This window comes from Procambarus clarkii, chromosome 70 (genome assembly GCF_040958095.1).
Source record: "Procambarus clarkii isolate CNS0578487 chromosome 70, FALCON_Pclarkii_2.0, whole genome shotgun sequence".
NCBI classification, from domain to species: domain Eukaryota; kingdom Metazoa; phylum Arthropoda; class Malacostraca; order Decapoda; family Cambaridae; genus Procambarus; species Procambarus clarkii.
The window spans coordinates 18,349,171-18,364,907 of NC_091219.1; the positions used below are offsets into that span (position 1 = coordinate 18,349,171).

The following is a 15,737-nucleotide window of genomic DNA, read 5'->3' on the forward strand; positions in this document are numbered from 1 at the left end:
TAGCCCAATCGCCTCTGCCTGCTACGGAGATATTACCGCACACAGACCTTCATCTTTCTGTACACACGTCACGGGAGGTGAAGAACGGACGGTACACACACACACACACACACACACACACACACACACACACACACACACACACACACACACACACACACACACACACACACACACACACACGAACACACACATACACACACACACACACACACACACACACACACACACACACACACACACACACACACACACACACACACACACACACACACACACACCCACACACACACACACACACAAGGAACCCCTTGCAGTTAAAGAAACATGGAGAGCTAAATTATTGGAAGTGGCAACAGGAAACTTTTTAAGTCAGCATGTCAGGAGAGCCACAAGAATAAGAGGCAACGATGAACCAGCGAGACTCGACCTGGTCTTCACTCTGAACGACTCCATCATAAGAAATCAACTTGGAAGCCCCCGTGGGAATGAGCGATCACAGTGTACTGACGTTTGAGTATCTGGTCGAAGTAGGGTTAATGTACTCAAGGAAGGTCCCAGAAAACAAAAGTTTGGCATTCTGAATAGGAAACTATGAGGATGTATATGAAAATTCCGAACAGGTGGGAAACAGAGCTCAGAGGAAAGGCGGCCCAAGACATGATGAACTACATCACGTTAGGAGGCAGCTGACAAGTTTGTCCCAGTCCAAAAGGAAGAAAAACGAAATGCAAATGAAGAACCCATGGTTTAATCAGGGATTTAAGCTGGCCAAGCCACTAAGTACAGGAGCGTGGAGAAACTATAGAAATAACAGGACATTACAGAGCAGAGTGCCAGGAGTCAGGGTGAGAAGAAAGGCAGAGGAGATCTTCTCGAGGTTAGCTTCTAGTTGCTATTTCTCCAAGCTTAAGCTGACAAAAAGATTTTGGCAGATTCCAGTAGAGGAAGACAGTAAGCGCTGCACTGCCTTCATGACAAGCGAAGGTCTCTTCTAGTTCACAGTCTTCCCGTTGGGACTAGTGTTTGGCCCCGGCCGTGTTCAATGACATAGCAAGCAAGGCAAAGACTCAACCTAAATTGCTGCACAGCCACATCAGGAGGAAGACAATAGTGAAGGAACAGGTAATGAAACTAAGGATGGGAGCAGACAGATTCACTACAAATGACAAGGAAGTGTGCGAGGAACTCATTAAGAAATTCCAGGAGGTCTTCACATTAGAGCAAGAAGTCCCTGGGTTAAGAGAGGGAATATCTAACAAGACACCACTGAAGGATTTTGAGATTACCAGTGGGGAGATAAGGAAACGCTTGCTAGAGTTGGATGTGACAAAGGCTATAGGCCCGGATGGAATCTCACCATAGATACTAAAAGAGGGAGCAGAAGTACTGTGCCTACCACTCTCAATGGTGTATAACAAATCACTGGTAACAGGCTAACTGCCAAAATTTGGAAGACGGCTAATGTAGTCCCGATATACAAGAAGGGGATAGACAGGAGTCACTGAACTACAGGCCAGTGTCACTAACTTACATGCAAGCTGATGGAGAAGATTGTACGAAAAAGAACTAATAGGACATCTGAAGCGAAATAACTTTGTAACACATCATCAGCATAGGTTCAGGGATGGCAAGTCCTGCCTCACAGAAATAATTGAATTACATGACCAGGCAACAATAATCAGGTAAGATAAGGGTGGACTGACTACATATTTTTCGATTGCCGAAAAGCCTTTGACACAGTACAACATAGGAAACTAATGCAAAAGCTGGAGATGCAGGCAGGAGTAAAAGGGAAGGTACGCCATTATAATGGAGAACCTAAGCTACAGAAGACTGCGAGTCACTGTGAGGGGTGAGGCCTCAGATTGGCGAGGCGTCACCAGTGGAATCCCGCAGGGTTCAGTCCTAGGGCCTATGCTGTTTCAGATACATGTAAATGATTTCCTAGATGGAATAGATTCGTTCCTCTCAATGTTTGCTGGAAATGCAAAATTTATGAAGAGGATTAAGATCGAGGAAGATTGCAAGAGGCTGCAAGATGACCTAGACAAACTGAAGGAATGGTCCAACAAATGCTACTACTTTTCAACCCAAGTAAATGTAAGGTAATGAAACTCTGCGGAGGGAGCAGGAGGCCACACACAAGATACCGAATGGAAGACGAAGTCCTTCATGAAACGGACAGAGAGATCTAGGAGTTAATATCACACCAAACCTGTCTCCTGAAGCCTACATCAAAAGAATATCATCGGTGGCGTATGCGAGGCTGGCTAACATCAGAACAGCCTTCAGGAACCTGTGTAAGGAATCATTCAGAACCTTGTATACCACATATGTAAGGCCAATCTTGGCGTATGTGGTCCCAGCATGGAGCCCGTGCCTTGTCAAGCACAAAACGAAGCTGGAAAAAGTTCAAAGGTATGCCACTAGACTAGTCCCAGAACTAAAAGGCATGAGTTACGAGGAAAGGCTGTGTGAACTGCAGGTGGAGGCCTCACGTCGCTGGAAGACAGAAGAGCTCGGGGAGACATGATCACCACATACAAAATTGTGTTGGAGAATCGGCTCTCAGAAACCTGTTTAAATTCCTTAACGTTTCTCCTTCTTTCTTCTTAGTTTTTATTCTGTTCTTGTTCTCTTTAAATTAATCATATCGTCTTGAATGTCTCGTCCTGCCTGTGATATTTGTCGGCTTCTGTATATCTTGTTATCTATAGTGTTGTCTTCTTATATCACGTGGTCTCCAACATATCATATAGTCTCCAATATATGGGGTCTGCACTATATCATATCGTCTGGGAGATGGCTACTAGACTGTAACCCTGACAAATGCAAGGTTATAAGGAGAGGAGTTGGAGCAAGGAAACTTTATATAGGAAGGGAAGACAACTTCCAACTTCTGAAAAAGAGAAAGACTTATGACTGGACATAACTGGCGACCTCTCGCCAGAGGCCCACATCAGCAGGATAACGAGGGCAGGATACGCTATACTGGCCAACAACGTCTGGTTATCGTCCGGTTATCTTTCAGCAACTTGGACAAAGATCCCTTCCGAGCTCTCTGTACATCCTTTGTGAGACCTTAGTATGCAGCCCCAGCATGGAACCCCTTGCCTAACGAACCACAAAGCAACACTGGAAAAAGTATTAAAAAAATGCAACAAGACCCGTTCCTGAGGTAAGGGGAGTGAGCTATGAGGAAAGACTGAGGGAACTGGAACTCATTACACTGGAAGAAAGAATAAGGCGGACATGACACCGGCATATAAGATACTAAGGGGGGGGGGAATGAAAAAGTAGATATAGAATCGATAACCCTGCGAGTTCAACTAGGTGAGCACAACAGGGTGAGTACATCATGTTGTCTACGCTGCTCTAGTTTTCTTCCTCCTTTTTTTTTCTCTCTCTCTCTCTCTCTCTCTCTCTCTCTCTCTCTCTCTCTCTCTCTCTCTCTCTCTCTCTCTCTCTCTCTCTCTCTCTCTCTCTCTCTCTCTCTCTCCCTTTATTCCATTACTCTATATTACCTATTCCATCGATCTCCAGCACCCCCCCCCCACAAAAAACCGTTACTTTATTGTTGTGACGTCATACTTGCGAGGTTTTGCATCGACCAATCACTTGGCTTGGTTGATCTGGCGGGAGCCAATAAGGATTAAGGAGGAAGGACCCACCCAGTTTCGCGCCGAATTTTGCCAATCCGATAAGCGCGAGTAGGATGCCGCTAGTATGTTATTGTGTAGCATATTGTATGGTGTATCATACAATATGTCCAAGGTGGGGGGGGGGCGGTCACCGTCCAGTTACTGGCCTTAACCTGGCTGACCGAGTGATGTACTCACCTAGTTGTACTTGCGGGGGTTGAGCTCCGGCTCTTTGGTCCCGCCTCTCAACCGTCGATCTACTGGTGTACAGATTTCTATAATAATCCTTTGATTCGTATAATCTGTCGTCTAATATAATTGCGATTATATTAATATATAATATAATATTATATTATATATACTAATATATAAGGATTACTTCTGTCTACCTGTCCTCATATCTTATGTGGGTCTGGGACCAGTCTCCCTTGCAAATTTCCTCATTTAGGCATTTATGTTATACTTCTTGAGGTGGAGGTGACTGTCGGGGCTGCATACCCCATGATTGGTCTTACATACGTGTTGTGCAGTGTTCTGAATGCCGCCATAATTGAGGTACATAAGCCTGTGATCTTCGCTAGTTTTCCACATGGCAAATTATGTGTCTACGGGCTAAAGGTTGTTGTTATATATACGGCCCCTGTTATCACCTTGCACTTACACGTATTGTCTTCCAGTAGCCACTACCCACAACAAAAAGTGTGCGCGCACCTACATGGACCTTCCCTACTCACTTACTCACCCACCTTTGAAACTATGAATGTAGACCGAGCCCCAGGAGCCGGTCGGCCGAGCGGACAGCACGCTGGACTTGTGATCCTGTGGTCCCGGGTTCGATCCCGGGTGCCGGCGAGAAACAATGGGCAGAGTTTCTTTCACCGTATGCCCCTGTTACCTAGCAGTAAAATAGGTACCTGGGTGTTAGTCAGCTGTCACGGGCTGCTTCCTGGGGGTGGAGGCCTGGTCGAGGACCGGACCGCTGGGACACTAAAAAGCCCCGAAATCATCTCAAGATAACCCAGTCTCCCCCCCCCCCCCCCCCCGTGGACTCTTGATACATCATATAGCCTTAGTGACGGCGATGAAGTTGATTAGAAAACAAATGTTGTTGCTGTTTAAGATTCGCTACCTGGAACAAAAAGTTCCAAAGTAGCACGGGCTATGGCGAGCCCGTAATATTAGAAAACGAAGGTTTGGGTCTACCGGCGGGAGATGAAAGACCTCGGGGGCGTATAGGTAGCTTGGCTAGGAGGTCCCGGGCTATTTCCTCCTTACGCGCCGCTCTTGGGGTCTTCCCGTGGCCGCCTCGCTGCCAACACCACTCTCAGATACTCACCAAGAGGTGGCGTCTGGGGGGGGCTATTCTTACAAACACACAAGGGGTGAAAAAGTCAATCTAGTTTGGAGCAAGCCGGTGGAGTGAGTAGAGGTTGAGAGTGCGTGCGGAGGAGAGAGAGAGACTTCGCTAAGTGTTCGTTACTACTAGAGCGAGCCAGCCCTCTGCTGCTCCTCTTCATTCCCCCCCCCTCCTCTGCAAACCACCGTCATGAACAACCAAGCTGATCAAGAGGTAAATAAAATCGATCTTTGTGTGCAAATGCTGTGGTTGAGGCTGTGGAGGGTGTTGTGGTAGTGTGGTTGAAACTGTGGTGGTAGTGTGGTTGAGGCTATGGTGGCCGCAGAAGTGACCCAGATTCACGATAACCACTACCAAACTACAACCACCGCCGATAGCAAATTTCCACCACCGCCGATAGCACCACCATCACTACCTCCATCTTGGTCAGCCGTACAAGGTGACCTGTGGATATCACAGGGCCATCAATCGGCCAGCCTCCGGCGTGCACCAATACATTCTCGCCAGGTGGAAATATCAGAGTTGCATAAGAATGGAAGTAGAGTCTCCCGCTGACTGTACTTACTCATCTCCAGATTCACACACCATCGTGTTGTTTGTTTTCACTCACCCCCCCCCCCTTGTTTGTGTCCTCCCTCCCCTTGTTTGTCTCTCGAACTAAAGTCTGTCCACCGCCCCTACACACACACACACACACGTACACAGAGGCGCTTCCGGACCTCCAATTCAGGCGGGATTGATGGTACAGTACCAGAGGCAGTATTAAAGTGGTGAGCGGCGCTCATGCCTCCCTGGCTCACCTGGGGGTCCATGGACCACAGTCCCAACTCTGGGGGTCCATGGACCCACCTGGGGACCCCTGCAGGGACCGAAGTTGGGCTTCCAGGAAGCGGGAACTCCAATGGGGAGATCCAGGGAACAAGTACCCAAAGCAGGCCCAGGTCAACAACTCAGCTTTGACTAAGTTTGATTTCACCGTTGTATTCGCAGTTGTATTCACCGTTGTGCTTGCAGGGGTCGAGCTTCGGCTCTCTGATCCCGCCTCTAAACTGTCAATCAACTGGTGTATTAATATTACGCAGTTTTATGTTATTGCTATCTTGATCGACCCGTATTTAAGCGAAGGTGATTTTGATGATCCTTATACTGCCTTGTTTACTCACTAATTACTTTCTTGTTTGGTTACTTTGCTTCCTCAAGGCGATCAAACCGGTTTCACTCCTCCCGGCTTCTTCATGACTCGTGGTCATTGAAGTCATCCTTCATTAGTTAAGGTGTTAATGAGTGAGTATTCTTGCGTTTGTTGATTAGAACGCTGAAGCAACGGAGGGACTCAGTCATTACCATTAGAGTACTCGAACCAGAACCAGAACAGCAGCCGCGTCTAACAGCCTGGTTGATCAGTCCAGCAACCAGGAGGCCTGGTCGACGACCGGGCCGCGGGGACACTAAGCCCCGGAAGCACCTCAAGGTAACCATCAACACCAGACCTTTCATAACACGCTAACCAAATTACATCAATTAATGAGGAGTTGATCTGTTAATTGCCGTCAGCCGTGATTTTTGTTCAACTGCTCATTCAGACACCTGAAGTTCACCGTCTCTCTAGTGACCTCGGCTGGGACAGAAAGACAGCGGCTTGTCAAACGTTCCCCCTATTGTTGTTGATGAGTTTTTCTATCTGGATTTTGAACTGATTTTGATTTTTTTTTTTTTTTTTTTGGGGGGGGGAGGGGGTCCTGGCATTTACGGCTTCTGCGGGTAGGCGGTTCCATGGGTTTATGGCCCTGAGGTGTGAAGGAGCTCCTCCTGTTTTCTGTCACCTGTGTCACCTTGTTGAGGTTGAAGCTCTTGACACCTGTATATGTTACGTTTGACCTTTGGAAGAAGTGGTTTGGATTAATATCCTCCAGCTTGTGCAGTATTTTAAAGGTATTTTAAAGGAAGGCAGCCGGTCGGCCGAGCGGACAGCACGCTGGACTTGTGATCCTGTGGTCCCGGGATCGATCCCAGACGCCGGCGAGAAACAATGGACAGAGTTTCTTTAACCCTATGCCCCCCTGTTACCTAGCAGTAAAATAGGTACCTGGGTGTTAGTCAGCTGTCACGGGCTGCTTCCTGCTGGTGGAGGCCTGGTCGAGGACCGGGCCGCGGGGAAACTAAAAAGCCCCGAAATCATCTGAAGATAACTTTAAGGTTTCGATGAGTTCCGTCCTGTCACGCCTGGTTTGTTGAGTTGTTAGCCCTGTGGCCCCTAAACCTTCCTGGTGTGAGAGTTGACTTAGTCGACTTAAAGAAGACAGTTGGTACTATACTCACCTGGAAACACAAACCGAAACTGTCTCTATAATCCGCTTGTTACAACTTGTAATAAAGTTGTTACATCTTGGCTTAACGTGTTTATGACGTATTAGAACGTTGTTACAACTTGTTATATTGGTTGTTATGACTGGTTAGGAGGTGTTAAAGCTTGTTCGAACGTTTAACTAAACTAATGCACGAGACTCCATCTCACTCATTCCTTTGAACTCTTATCTGTACGAAATTTCAAAACCAAATTGGTCATGACAAAATATTATTGCCGACTAAAAATGCAGCTCCGCCACAAAATGTGCAGCCAATCACAGGGTTTGTATTCTTAGGCCTTTCTTAGTGGTTCTTAGTGCTGAAGGATAGAGGTCCAGGAGTCCCCCCATCTGTGATGCTGGCCACGTCTAGGCCACGCTGGCCACGTCTAGGCCACGCTGGCCAGGTATAGGCCACGCTGGCCACGTCTAGGCCACGCTGGCCACGTCTAGGCCACGCTGGCCACGTCTAGGCCACGCTGGCCACGTCTAGGCCACGCTGGCCACGTCTAGGCCACGCTGGCCAGGTATAGGCCACGCTGGCCACGTCCAGGCCACGCTGGCCAGGTATAGGCCACGCTGGCCACGTCTAGGCCACGCTGGCCACGTCTAGGCCACGTCTAAGCCACGCTGGCCACGTCTAGGCCACGCTGGCCAGGTATAGGCCACGCTGGCCACTGGATAGGTTGATACCAGCAGCCTAAACATACGTTAATACATACGTGATGCTCCTCTGTCTGGCATGACGTCAGAGGCCTACTTGCCTGTGATTGGTTACATTTCAACTGACAGAATTTTGAGTATAACACCGCTCGGACACGCTACCAAGTCGACGTCCCTTGTCGACAAGCTCTGGCTAGCTATATAGTTACAATGATACTGAAAGGACCTCGGTGGCATTCAATAATGGCTTACATGTGAAATTTGCATAATAAAACATTGAAAGAAGATCAGGTGTGCGTAATACAACAACTCGGCATATATGCACCAAAAAAAAAATTCATCATAATAGGTGAAAATCATGGTAACAATTCTTTGATTAAACCAGAGTATTAAGAACATGTGTATGTCTACTGATCAGATATGAACAATACAACTCAAGGTATTGCCTAAACAAAATTATTAACATGTGTCAATGGCATGTGCTTGAAAACCATACAAAATTAAACAATTATTACATTAATGGAACAAAGTTCTGACCTAACAACCACAATTGAATTTCAAGATAGATAATGATTTTTTTTTTTTTTTTTTTTTTTTTTTTTTTGAAATAATACAATATATTTACAAGACCAATGTACAATATATATAATGTGCAATATATTTACAAGCATATACAAGACCTGGATCAAGAAGACTAACATCTGCGTGATAGCAGTCAGGATTCACTGGCCTCAATGTGGTTGCTAGAACAATAATAACTCCTATGACAAGCACTGTAAAAATACAAATGGTAGTAGACTTAACAATGGCATCTAATTTATAACCAAATAAAGTTGAGAAAAACTATACATTATATATAATGGTAATAATAAGACACATGTGGTAGAAATACTGCAAATGATTTTTTTTTCAAAACAAACAGAATAACTGCAGAGTGCAATCAATTATAAATTCTGCGGATATCTACACCTAGCTCATCCAGAGCACTATACAACTCTGGCTCTGACTGAAGGTCCGGAACAGGTGAAACTTCATGCGACAAACTATCATCTTGAGAGATATCCTCGTTAACATCTAGCCAATGGACATGTGGTGAGTGCACGGTTGAAACGACAGGTCTAGATCTAAGATTATAATTGCTAGTATGGGGTTGCTGAGCATCAAGTGGTCTGTCAACCACAGAAGGTGGTGTCTGAGTAGGAGTATCTGTCTGGGTAAGTTCATTGTCATCTTCCTCATCAGTCTCGTCAACAGTCATTTTAGCTAACTTCATGTGGTCTAAATGTTCATTTATGTACTCTCCTGTTAACAAGTTCTTAAGTCTGTATTTGTTACCTTTAATAAGCTCGATTACCTTATATGGACCCAAAAATTTCTTAGTTAACTTGTACATAGGACCAGACCTGTGTTGGTTAAGTATCATTACTACAGATCCAATAGTTATTTTACTGGGTTTAGCTCGTGCATTCCTTGCTAGAGTGAACTCGGCTGTTGCTTTGGACAGTTGTTCTCGTATTTTCTTGAATACTAGTTGCATTTGTCTACGCTTCACTTGAACAAAATCATCTACGTTATATAAGGGAGTAGGAGGTACATTAATCAATTCATTAGGGAGGATCTTATCTGTACCATAAAGAATAGCGTGAGGTGTGTCACCAGTAGAAACATTAATTGAAGAATTTATAGCACACTGCATTAAGGGTATAAAATCATCCCAATTGTTGTTATCAAAATTCAACGTGACTCTCAAGGCATCTAACACTTTCCTGTTAGTACGTTCAGCTAGTCCATTACTTGCCGGATGATAAGGCATAATGCTACATTTTTTGATGTTATATAAATCACACAAGCTAGTTAGAATACTATTACTGAATTCCGGACCATTATCTGAAAGGATTACTTTAGGCATACTATATCTACAAATTATTTGGTCATGGAATGCGCTGGCTATGGTTTCTGCTGTTTTGTTCGGGATAGGAACTAGTTCGCAAAACCGTGAAAAATTATCGACCATTACAAGCAAATGTTTGTTCCCTTTCTCTGTTTCCGCAAAATTTGTCAATAAATCCATCGATATTCGTTCCCAAGGAGCTTTAGTTGCTGGGTACACCTGAATTGGATTAGGCCCTGAAACATGTCCCTTGTGCTGTAAACAAGTTAAACATCTGTCAACATAATGAGCAATCTCCTTAGCCATTTTTGGCCAAAAATATTTCAATCGACCTTGTTGGAGTGTACGATCCTTACCTGGATGTGCACTTGCAGGAGCATCATGGATAATTTTTAACACAGTTGGTACCAAGACAGCTGGAACAACTAACTGACAACATTTCCTCGGGGCTGTCCCTAGCTTTACTACTCTACACAGTAAATTGTCCAACATAACTAGTTCTTTCAATGGTACTGGCGGTTTATGAATCGGGCGAGTGTCTTGCTTAGTCAAAAATTTAATGAAAAAATTTCTGGATCCCACCGCTGCCACCAGTATTCGTTTGCCTTGTTCGGGTAGAATGTAGACACAGTAGTCGCTTCTGTATATATTTATTGACTGAGATAGCAAGGTATATATCTGCCTAGCCGAGGTCCTTCTACTCTGAGCCTGTGAGGATAACTGAGGCTGCTGGGAGCATGCTTGATGCTCCTCTGTCTGGCATGACGTCAGAGGCCTACTTGCCTGTGATTGGTTACATTTCAACTGACAGAATTTTGAGTATAACAAACAACACCAACACAAACTCTTCAATTACTTTAAGAGTCTTCCTATTCAGCTCTACATGTTTCCTCTCGTGGATTGTGATGTAGAGTCTTGTGAGACGCTGATGCCTCTCTTGTGCTCGTCAATCGTGTCGTATTGTTTCCCCTGACTGACAACTTGTTCATGCATCATGAACAACTTGTTCATGCATTCATGAACATAGTGCCTTGATAATAGGTGCAGTCTAGTGTCTCCACACAGTAAGCACCCTGGTTCTTCTCTCCCTGTGTTCAGGACTTGTTCATTGTGTTCTGCTGTGTTTAGGACTTGTTCATTGTGTTCTGTTCAGGACTTGTTCATTGTGTTCAGGAATTATTCATTGTGTTCTGTTTTAGTCATTAATTCAACTCTTCACTATTTTAAAGTTGAGTCGTTGTAAGATCAAAGACCTAACATTGGGCCCAGTGTGCAGTAGTGCTTTTAGAAGAGGTCCAACGGGAGTCGAAGGAGTGAAGACCCCCGTTATGCCAGGAGAGACCCCTATTGTGCCAGGAGAGACCCCTATTGTGCCAAGAGAGACCCCTATTGTGCCAGGAGAGACCCCTATTGCGTCAGGAGAGACCCCTATTGTGCCAGGAGAGACCCCTATTGTGTCAAGAGAGACCCCTATTGTGCCAAGAGAGACCCCTATTGCGCCAAGAGAGACCCCTATTGCGTCAGGGGATTTAGCGTACATGAACCCAATAATCTGCAAGTAAAAACGGAGCATTTTTTGTCTTAATATAATCATTCTGGCAGTTCAGAACACTAACTATCTGGGAGACATCCACACACGCTCCCAAGCAACTCCCCTGCTCCACCAGACCAACTCACAACCCCTCTTGCAACCTGGGTGTTGCACAAGTGTGAAAAGTTGGAAGATGAGTTGAGAATTGAGAGCCCAAGGTTACCATGGCCATCGCGTCTCGTTAAATCCTTAATTTGGCTTAAGAACACAACATATGTATAAACACATGGAAGAACAGCTGTAACCAGTCACTGGTACATTTTGTATTTACTACATATGGGCGATTCAACTGTATGGCAATATGTAGGGCAATATGTATGGGCGATACATATGGCATTCAACTGCTGCTGACATCAGTTTATCGAAGTGGATCCCATCCCTTTATTGGGTAATGTCCTCTTGATACTAGTGGGAGTGTGTGTGTGGGAGTGGACCTAATTCTGTGGAAATGTTAGGCATTCTGTATTGTACGTCCAACAGCCTGGTGGACCAAGCTCTCACAAGTCGAGCCTGGCCTCGGGCCGGGCTTGGGGAGTAGAAGAAGTCCCAGAACCCCATCAAGCAGGTATCAAGCAGGTTGGTGATTGGGACGGCGTTGGTGCCCTCAGTCCTTTCTACACGGCTCCTCTCAGAGCTGTTCCGTCTGTTCCGTTCAGCCTTATTCCACTGTCTACCAGAGCAAGGGGTTGAGGTTACCATGGGACCCCAGGGTGAGTTGTAGGACCCCAGGGGTACCCGCAGGACCCCAGGGTGAGTTGCAGGACCCGAGGGGTACCCGCAGGACCACAGGGGTACCCGCAGGACCACAGGGGTACCCGCAGGACCCGAGGGGTACCCGCAGGACCCCAGGGGTACCCGCAGGACCCCAGGGGTACCCGCAGGACCCCAGGGTGAGCACCAGGACCCAAGACAGTGGGAAAATATCACCCCAGGATTTCCCGGATGTGGAAAGGAATGAGAGAGAAAAACAAGGCAGTAAAGAATGCCCGCGTAATGTGGGGGTCGTGTGTGGCTCCTGTGGCCCTAATGGCCAGCCCTGGACCCGCTCTGGCCCCCCCCCCCCACCCTTCTGCTCTGTCGCCCTCTCTGTCTGTCTCTGTCTGTGGGTGTGTGTGTGCTCCACGGCTGAGTGTAATGTTCCTGAAGTAGAAGGTACGCCAGTCACATGGCCTGGTCGAGAAGCAACCCGTTCTCGCACTTTCTTATTGTCAATATTGACTTATTAAATACGTGCATATGTGACATACTAAACATACTAGTTTACCTTGAAAAGCTTCATAGAAAACACCGACCTTACCTAACCTTCTTGGTATGTTAAGATAAGCATCTTATTGCTTCGTAATTACAATTATTACTTAACCTATAATAGGTATAGTTTATATAATAATTGTAATTACGAAGCAATAAGATGCTTATCTTAACATACTAAGAAGGTTAGGTAAGGTCGGTGTTTTCTATGAAGCTTTTCAAGGTAAACTAGTATGTTTAGTATGTCACATATGCACGTATTTAATAAGTCAATATTGACAATAAGAAAGTGCGAGAACGGGTTGCGAGGAGAAGAAGACTACAAGAGCAGAAGCGCTTGGCTGTAAGAGACCAAACGAGTGTCGTAAATTTTTGTTCCTCTCACATTGTTCTACATGTAGTATGGCCCCCCCTCCCCTCCCTCATACTACATGTTCAATATGTAGTATGTTGTACATACTACTACTACATACCCCTCTCATATTGAGTGCGTTCAGTGCCTCTTCGAAACTACTGTTCACCGTGTTCAAATACTTCTTCCCCTCCCCCCCCCCCTCCCCCCCCCCGGGCCAAACTGCCCCTCTCATCTCTCACGCATCTCGTAATTCGTTAAGAATATGACGTTTCTTGTTGTTTAAGATTTGCTACTTGGAGCAAAAAGTTCCAAGTAGCACGGGCTATGGTGAGCCCGTAGAATATGATGTATTGATAAATAAATTGACGTTTCTATCCCCCGGCCTGGATAGGTTAGGTAGGTTGCTTCGGCTCCGACGTTGATGGTTAGGTAAAATTCTTGCAATTTTCAGGGAGTGGCAGATGGATAGGTCGTGTTGTCGTCCCCCACCAGTCCTTTCCTTTCTGACCAGGCCTCCTGGTTGCTGGACTGATCAACCAGGCTGTTGGACGCGGCTGCTCGCAACCTGACGTATGAATCACAGCCTGGTTGATCAGGTATCATTTGGAGGTGCTTATCCAGTTTTCTCTTGAACACTGTGAGGGGTCGGCCAGTTATGCCCCTTATGTGTAGTGGAAGCGTGTTGAACAGTCTCGGGCCTCTGATGTTGATAGTTTTTTTTTTTTTTTTTTTTTGAGATATATACAAGAGTTGTTACATTCTTGTACAGCCACTAGTACGCGTAGCGTTTCGGGCAAGTCCTTAATCCTATGGTCCCTGGAATACGATCCCCTGCCGCGAAGAATCGTTTTTTCATCCAAGTACACATTTTACTGTTGCGTTAAACAGAGGCTACAGTTAAGGAATTGCGCCCAGTAAATCCTCCCCGGCCAGGATACGAACCCATGACATAGCGCTCGCGGAACGCCAGGCGAGTGTCTTACCACTACACCACGGAGACTGCAAGTTCTCGGAGTTCTCTCTTGAACACTGTGAGAGGGTCGGCCAGTTATGCCCCTTATGTGTAGTGGAAGCGTGTTGAACAGTCTCGGGCCTCTGATGTTGATAGTTCTCTCTCAGAGTACCTGTTGCACCTCTGCTCTTCAACGCGGGTATTCTGCACATCCTGCCATGTCTTCTGGTCTCATGTGATGTTATTTCTGTGTGCAGGTTTGGGACCAGCCTCGCGGATTTGACTCCATTGACTATTACACTCTGCATTCTGTTAGTTAGTTAAGTATTTGAAGATTCATCTCATACTTTGCCAATAATTCCTTTTAAGCGCATTTTGCGTTTAACACCATCATCTTGAGATGATTTCGGGGCTTAGCGTCCCTGTGGCCCGGTCCTCGACCAGGCCTCCAGTTTTGTTACACACCCCCGGAAGCAACCCGTAGCAGCTGTCTAACTCCCAGGTACCTATTTACTGCTAGGTGAACAGGGGGCATCAGGATGAAAGAAACTCTGCTTATTTGTTTCCGCCTCCACCGGGGATCGATCCCGGAACCTCAGGACTACGAATCACGAGCGCTGTTCACTCAGCCGTCAGGCCCCCATGGTCACATTTATCGAAAACGTTTGCGAAATGTGTCTATCACGTTCAGGCGTTTCACTGGAATGCTTAGTGTTGTTGTTGTATGTATCCTCCATGCCAGAGTTTCAAAAGAGGTTTGTTTAAAAGAATGTAATATAAATATGTCCGTGAAAACCACACGTGACGGGAGACATCTCCCGTCACGCAGGGTGCAGGCGCACCTCCACAGATCTCCAGTATCAGCTCTTGATACTGGTAATGGCTCAAAAGGGCCACCACTTACGGGCTATTCATGCCCGTGCCACCTTTTGGGTGGCTTAATCTTTATCTTAACACATTCACAAGGGAGACATCTCCCGTCACGCAGGGTGCAGGCGCACCTCCACAGATCTCCAGTATCAGCTCTTGATACTGGTAATGGCTCAAAAGGGCCACCACTTACGGGCTATTCATGCCCGTGCCACCTCTTGGGTGGCTTAATCTTCATCAATCAATCAATCTATGTATTATTCACGGGAGACATCTCCGGTCACACAGGGTGCAGTCACACCTCCACAGATCTCCAGTATCAGCTCTTGATACTGGTAATGGCTCAAAAGGGCCACCACTAACGGGCTATTCATGCCCGTGCCACCTCTTGGGTGGCTTAATCTTCATCAATCAATCAATCTATGTATTATTCACGGGAGACATCTCCGGTCACACAGGGTGCAGTCACACCTCCACAGATCTCCAGTATCAGCTCTTGATACTGGTAATGGCTCAAAAGGGCCACCACTAACGGGCTATTCATGCCCGTGCCACCTCTTGGGTGGCTTAATCTTCATCAATCAATCAATCTATGTATTATTCACGGGAGACATCTCCCGTCACGCAGGGTGAAGTCGCACCTCCACAGATCTCCAGTATCAGCTCTTGATACTGGTAATGGCTCAAAAGGGCCACCACTAACGGGCTATTCATGCCCGTGCCACCTTTTGGGTGGCTTAATCTTTATCTTAACACATTCACAAGGGAGACATCTCCCGTCACGCAGGGTGAAGTCGCACCTCCACAGATCTCCAGTATCA

The 15,737-nt window shown here is 46.2% G+C and overlaps 1 long non-coding RNA gene across 1 annotated transcript in view; it reads left to right on the forward strand.

The window, feature by feature from the left end:
- Positions 1-4,778: 4,778 nt before the first annotated feature.
- The window catches only part of LOC138356044 (uncharacterized), a 75,947-nt gene continuing 64,988 nt past the window's right edge, over positions 4,779-15,737 (forward strand). Inside the window, exon 1 of the long non-coding RNA XR_011224107.1 lies at positions 4,779-5,214. This is a non-coding gene — a long non-coding RNA (uncharacterized lncRNA). The remainder of the gene's footprint in view (positions 5,215-15,737) is intronic.